This window comes from Dryas octopetala, chromosome 3, assembly GCF_963921425.1.
Source record: "Dryas octopetala chromosome 3, drDryOcto1.1, whole genome shotgun sequence".
Taxonomy (NCBI): domain Eukaryota; kingdom Viridiplantae; phylum Streptophyta; class Magnoliopsida; order Rosales; family Rosaceae; genus Dryas; species Dryas octopetala.
Genome location: NC_141368.1, coordinates 27,967,474 through 27,974,948, shown reverse-complemented (window position 1 = coordinate 27,974,948; position 7,475 = coordinate 27,967,474). Strand labels below are relative to the sequence as shown.

At 35.4% G+C, this 7,475-nt stretch overlaps 1 pseudogene; it reads right to left on the bottom strand.

Annotated features, from left to right (window-relative positions):
* Window positions 1–482: 482 nt before the first annotated feature.
* LOC147292233 (secreted RxLR effector protein 161 pseudogene) lies at window positions 483–1,256 on the bottom strand (annotated as a pseudogene).
* Between the last annotated feature and the right edge of the window lie 6,219 nt (window positions 1,257–7,475).

The following is a 7,475-nucleotide window of genomic DNA, read 5'->3' as shown; positions in this document are numbered from 1 at the left end:
TGACAAAGTCATCAGCAAAGTATAAAATTTAGTTTACAAGATACCAGTGCCTTAGTCGTATCTCAACTTGTAAACTTGGTCCTCCCATATGATATTGTTATCCTTAATACAATATCTCTGAAACTCAAAAGCAAGATAACTATATGCATATGTGAAAAACATTATGCTCTTATCATACATGGTATAACCTGAATAACAATGTTATTATCTGTAGTCTATAGAAAATTTCACCAATAAACATAAATACTGTTAGGACTTTTAACAGAAAATGATGATTATATGTAAGCATTAAAATTGAACTAGCAAAAACTGAAATCATGATTATACCAGTTCAACCTTAACACCACATAATTGACTTAAATGTTCAATAATGAACCAATGGCATTTATTGTTCTGCATTTACTACTGATACTGCAGAAAATCAACTATCACGCTGACTTAAATTTTGAAAATTCTACAACTTTTGGATGCTCCCACTATAACTAAAACTCCCACTGAATTGCTGCCTTTAAATCCTCCAATACTCCCATATTTGTCACATGTTGTTTGAAAATTCCTACTGCTAAGGCTTTAGTAAATGGATCTGCCAGCTGCTCTTTAGTGTTCACATACTCGATCTGCAACTCTCCTGCTCTGACATTCTCTCTTACCATCAAAAACTTTGTTCCAATGTGCTTAGACTTGGATGTTCTTTTACTGTTCTTAGAGAAAATGACTGCCCCACTGTTATCACAGAAAATCCTTATAGGATTAGATGCTGACTTGATAATTTTTGTTTCCTGCATAAAACTTTTCAACCAAATGGCATGTGTTGCTGCTTCATACACTGCTACATACTCAGCCTGCATAGTGGATGTTGTGGTTAATGTTTGTTTTACACTTTTCCACGAGACAGCTGCTCCTCCAAGCATGAAAACATATCCAGTTGTGGACTTTAAACTGTCCACACATCCTGCAAAATCTGAATCAGAATATCCAATTAACTCTAAGTCTTTTACCCTTCTGAACACCAGCATGTGATCCATTGTCCTTTTCAAATATCTGAGCACCTTTTTCCCTGCAACCCAGTGAGCTTGTCCTGGGTTTATCTGATACCTTCCCAACATACCAACTGCAAAAGCCAAGTCGGGTCTGGTACAAAGCTGAGCATACATTATGGACCCAACCAATGATGCATAAGGTTTATCTTTCATGAACAAAATTTCTTGTTCATTTGTGGGACATTGTTTCTTGCTAAATTTGTCCCCTTTCGACATTGGTGAATCTCCTGACTTACAATTCACCATGTCAAATCTTTTAAGAACTCATTTAATGTAAGCTTGTTGTGACAATCCCAACAGAAAATTCTTTCTATCTCTCTTGATCGCTATCCCAAGAACATAAGATGCCTCACCAAGGTCCTTCATTTCAAAATTATTTGATAAGAAGTCCTTAGTTTCATGTAAGAGTTTCTTATTGCTGCTGGCTAGTAGAATGTCGTCTACATAGAGAATTAGGAAGATGAAATCACTCCCACTCAGTTTGAGATATATACATTCATATGCAGAATTTTCCTGAAAACCAAAAGTTGTGATTACTGAGTCAAACTTGACATACCACTGTCTTGATGCTTGTTTGAGTCCATAAATTGACTTCCTTAATTTGCAAGCAAGATGATTCTGTCCATCCCTTATAAAGCCTTCAGGTTGAGTCATGTATATTTCTTCTTCCAACTCCCCATTCAGAAACGCAGTTTTAACATCCATCTGGTGCAGCTCCATGTCAAAGTGTGCCACTAAAGCCATAATGACTCTAAAAGCATCCTTACTTGAGACTGGAGAAAATGTCTCAGTGTAATCTATCCCTTCCTTTTGAGTGAACCCCTTTGCTACCAACCTTGCTTTATGCCTCTCTATGCTACCATCAGGATTTTTCTTTGTTTTAAAAATCCATTTGCAGCCAATTGGTTTAAATCCTTTTGGTACTTCAGTTAATTCCCATACTTGATTTACCTGCATCGAATCTAACTCAGCTTTCATTGCTTCCTGCCACTTCAGTGAGTTTGTACTACTTATTGCTTGTGTGAAGTTTCTAGGATCAGTTTCTTCTCCTACATCAAAATCTATTTCTTGTAAATAAAGCACATAATCCTCTGACAAGGCTGATTTCCTTTGCCTGGTAGATTGCCTTCTAGGAATGTCCTCAGTATGTTACTCAATGTCATTGTCATTTTGTTGTGTATTCACTTGAGTTTGTGGTTCAATCTGGGCTGCTTCAGTCGCCACTGCAGCTTGTGGTTCCAAGGTGGTCTGAATTGTAGGTACCAAAAAATTTTGATCTGAAAATGGTAAGCAAGCATTCGGTGATTGTTGATCACTTTTAACCTCTTCTAGTTCAAAATCTCTCACTGCAGATTCACTTGTCGAGGTTGCTTCTTCTATAAACTTTGCAATGTTTGTCTCTACTATTCTAGTAGAATTGGATGGGCAAAAGAATCTATATCCCTTAGATTTTTCGGGGTAACCAATGAAGAAACCACTTGTTGTCCTGGCATCTAGCTTTTTCTGATCTGGATTGTACAATCTCGCTTCTGCTTTGCATCCCCATACGTGTAAATGTAGCAAGCCTGGTTTTCTTCCTGTCCAAAGCTCAAAAGGGGTTTTGTCTAGTACCTTACTTGGAGTTCTGTTGGTCACATAATTCGCAGTCTTTAAGGCCTCTCCCCATAGGAATTTAGGAAGTTTAGTAGTACACATCATACATCTTACCATCTCCATGAGGGTTCTATTCCTCCTTTCAGCAACTCCATTTTGCTGTGGAGTGCCTGGTGTTGTATATTGTGCCTGAATACCATTTTCCTATAAATACTTAGCAAAAGGTCCCATACTTTGCCCTGTTTCACTGTACTTGCCATAGAATTCTCCTCCTCGATCTGACCTTACAATTTTTATTTGCTTGCCAAGTTGTTTTTCTGCTTCTAATTTAAAAATCTTGAAGAAATCAAGTGCCTGTGACTTTTCGGAAATAAGGTACAAAGTGCAATATCTTGAAAAATCATCAATAAACAAGATAAAATAGGAGTTCTTGCATATTGTTTTACAAGAAAATGGTCCACAAATGTCAGTGTGGATTATTTCAAGTAATTCATGGCTTCTGTTAGCACCTATTTTTCTAGAGCTTGTTGTTTTCCCTTTGATACACTCAATACAGTCTCCAAAATCAGAAAAATCAAGGTTTGGAATGTGTTTTTCTTTAATCAAGATCTGCATCCTTTCTTTGGATATATGAGCAAGTCGTTTGTGCCATAACACTGATGAATTTTCATTGCTTCTTGTTCTCTTAACAGCAGATGAAATATTAATATCATTTACTTCATTTTGTTCAGCACAAACTAATTTCCAGTGATCATTAACAAGTGCAGCAGTACCAACAATCGAAGAATTAAGAGAAAATTGCAAACCAGCTTTATTAATGATAAATTCATAATTTTTCCTAACCAACTTAACAACCGAAACCAAATTCCTTCTTAATGAAGGTATAACAAAAACTTCATCTAATTCTAAGTCAAGACCAGATCCTAATCTAATGCTGGCAACTTCTATAGCCTTGACAGCTACTTGCATTCCATTGCCTACTCGGATGTTGACTTCATCCTTCCTTGGTGTCCTCCTTCTTGTGATACCCTGCAAAGAATTTGCAATATGAATGGGTGAGCCTGTATCTAACCACCAAGAATTAATAGGAGAATCAACAAGATTAATTTCCAAGTAACAACAATGTGGATTACCTTTCTTAATCATCCATGCTTTCCACTTCTCACAATTTTTCTTAAAATGGCCAGCCTTATGACAGTGAAAACATTTAGACTTAGAGGTTTTCACTGTCTTGAGGCCATCAGGAGTGGATTTTGAGTTGCTTGCATTGTCTGGTGCACCTTTGGGTTTCGTGAAGTTCCTTTTGTTGGTTTTGAAAAATTTCTTACCATTGTTGGTCCTTTGCACAAAATTCACATCCGCCACTGCCTTTCCTTTCTTGCTCCTTTCTTCCTCTTGAAGACACATGCCAATGAGTTCATTCAGAGTCCACTTTTCCTTCTGTGCACTATAAATGGAGATCAAGTGCTCATACTGATCTGGTAATGTCATTAACACTTGATGCACAATAAATTCATCAACAATAGGGATTTTCAAAGCTTTTAGTTTTGCTGCAATGTCAATCAATGACATAATATATTCCCTTACACTGCCAGTGCCATCAAACGTCTTTCCTGTTAATGCAGCCATCAGGTTACTTGTCTCAGCCTTTTCTGATTCCTTGTACTTCTCCCCAATGGAATCAAAATAAGCCTTTGCACTGTCATTCTCATCAATTCCTCCCTTGACAATATCAGCCATGTTCCTTTTGATAATTAGTAGTGCCATCCTGTTTGCTTTCTCCCATTTCTTAAACTCAAGTTTTTCTTCTGCAGAGCTAGTTGCTGTAAGTGCAGCTGGTTGTTTCTCCCTAAGTGCCATGTCCAAATCATTGAGCCCCAGGACAATCTCTATGTCTTGCTTCCACTTTTTGTAATTATGTCCATTCAGTGGCTCAATGTTGGAGAAACTCATGGATGCTGCATAAATCAAAAATCACTATAAATTGATCATAATATATTTCGTGTGAAAATATATACCCTGTACTGCAAGTGTTCTTTGGCTACATGATCAGATTTGTGTTGAGCATGCAGCCAAGAATTCGTATCATGAATCATCCTTCCACCCTTTTATAAGATCATTTATTTTGACTTTGTGTCTGCAATTTGTTTAACAGAAACAAAAACCAAAAGAAAATTTGATCACATAAGAAGACTGAAGCATATTAGTTTTGCAATCTTAAGTATTCAAAAATTAGAACACCTAAAATTGCAGAACTACTGTTTAGTAATCTGGTGATTCTTTGGTGTTAGTCATAGTGCTCATAATATAGGAGTATTTGTGTTTCCTGATATCATGAGAATAATGAGTAAGCACCAGACCACATGCTTAAATAGAATTGTTAGAACTTTGACAATTCTGCAGCGGATATAATTGCTATTGTGATATAATACAGTGTACATACAATTGATTTTATACTTCGAACCAAAAAAAAAAAATATCAGGTGTTAGTATATGCACACAAACTAACATATCAAATTGAGTGAAATATAAAATTTGAGCAATGAAAAAATTTTATCCAGAATCGAAACCAACTACAGCATAAGAAATAAATGTAGCAGGCAAAACTTAAATAAAAAATAATAATACAGTTATGTTTGATTAAACTAAAAACTGAAAACAATGATTATACTGTAAACTTGAATTGGTGTATGATGGCTCTGATACCACATGTCAGTGTTTCCAACATCTGTAAGCATACACCAGTAATGAACAAACTCAAGCATTGTATCATTGTTATATCAATAAGCAAACACATCATATTTGATATATCTAACCAGATGTCGACATGATGCAGGGGTTCTGAAAACGATGTTGTGCAGCAATAATCTTCCAGTCAGCACAGCCAGGAAACTGAAAGCCTCTCTCACAATGGAACTCAGAAATATGACTTTATTGCTGTGTGACCGGGGACTATTACTTATATAGAGTATCAGAGAAATCCTAGTCCCTTCCATTAAGGGATTCTAGAATTTCTATCTTAATGTAACTCATATACAAATCCTATTCTGAATATACCTTTGCTTATGTAAAAAAAAAAAAGGCCTGCAGTCAACCAAGTCTTCTTTATCCAATTAGGATTAGTATCCTTGCTAGATTGTGCTTACAGTCTTGGTATTGATTAATAATTCTGTTACTTGTCAATTAAGCAATGGTAAGGTATTGATATCTTTATTAGAACAATGCGCAAGTCCATTAATTTCTTACATGCAATGCATAAGCGGATTGGGTCTTAGGAGTGCCCTAATGCTCTCAGGGAAGAAGGTGCTGCCTGAAAGTTGGTCAATAACAAAAAAGAGAGGAGGAGAAGGTGGCGTGGGTGGGGGCAGGGAGAAGAATTATAGGGAAGAGAAGATGAAGATGATGAAAAGACCTAACTACCCCTGAAAAAATCAACTTTTGTTAATTAAACCGACAGAATTGATTTGGTACCTATTACATACAAAATTAAGACATAAGTCAAAGTTAAGTACTAAAATTGAAAAGAACCTTTGATTATTTGGTTATAGAAGTGAGGTACTACTGTACTACAGCATGATAATTCATTTTAGGGCTAGACGGTCAATGTAGTAGTTGTTGCATATTCAAACCTTCCAGACCCTACACTACATCTCGAGCTTTTTAATGAAATTTGTGATGTGTTTATAGCGCTAGAATCTCATTTTAGAGTCGTTTCATAATTAACTCCCAAACATAGTTTTTTTTTTATTTTTTTTATTTAGAGCGGAGGGAGATGATCTAACTTGAGTGCAGAAAGGCAAATTATATGGCCCTTCAAATTAGGCTACTTACTAACTGCCCCAAAAAGTATTTTAAAGAGGAAAAAAAAAAGGCCTCAACAAATTTTAATAGTTTATCAAAAAGAAAAAAAGAAAGAATATGTGGATGAGAGGGTGCCATATTCCTCACGCAAGTTTGCAATGATATGGAATTTGAAGGGTGTAAGATAGAATATTAATATAGGCAGGCATTGTCATATTCTTTCTTAATATATAGAATACGGAGAAAACTTGAGTGTGAAACTCTTCAAACTCATTCCTTATCCATTGAACACATGTATAAGAAAATTGATATAAATTGCACAAGACAAAAATATTTTAAAATTTACATATAATTGTGAGTAGTGTCAGTGTGGTTGTAGAAATGATTAGTATAATTATTTTTATGATGAGGATTTGGAAAATGTTGATGGAGGAATTTTGATGTGCTTCATTTTATTTTTTCTCGGCTGCCTAATGACTAAAGGAGTAATGACATCACTGCTTTCACCAACTTTAGTTATTTGGGCTCTCAACCATTAAACAGTTCATAGTTTCTGTATTGGCTGAGTTCTAAAGAGTCAAGTAACAACTACCAACCACTCTAGTTCTCGACTTTTTTCTTTTTTTTTTTGACTTTGTTTGAATACGTCAAAGAGTTGCCTACCACAAACAAAAAAAAATACATCAAAGGTTCATTTTTCATTTGTCTTTTTAGTTACATTGAAGAAAAATCGAACCTGAACCTCCTGAACCTATTATAATCTTTTCCTTTCCACCCACTCCTTTTGGTTTGTTTTGATACGTGATAAAGAGTCCATTAATCCATTTTAAGTGTTGCAAATAAAGTATCCATTTTTAGAAAATTATCACTGTAACCAAAAAGGAGAAAAGTTATTTGTTGTTACATAGGGAAAGAGGTAGAATTCAATTTTGTTTTGGCACTTCTAATGAACATTGAACTTAAGAGTAAAGAGTAATTCAACTAACCTAAGGATTAGAAATAGAAGCTCCAATTCATATAGGGAAAGGGGTAGAATAAAAT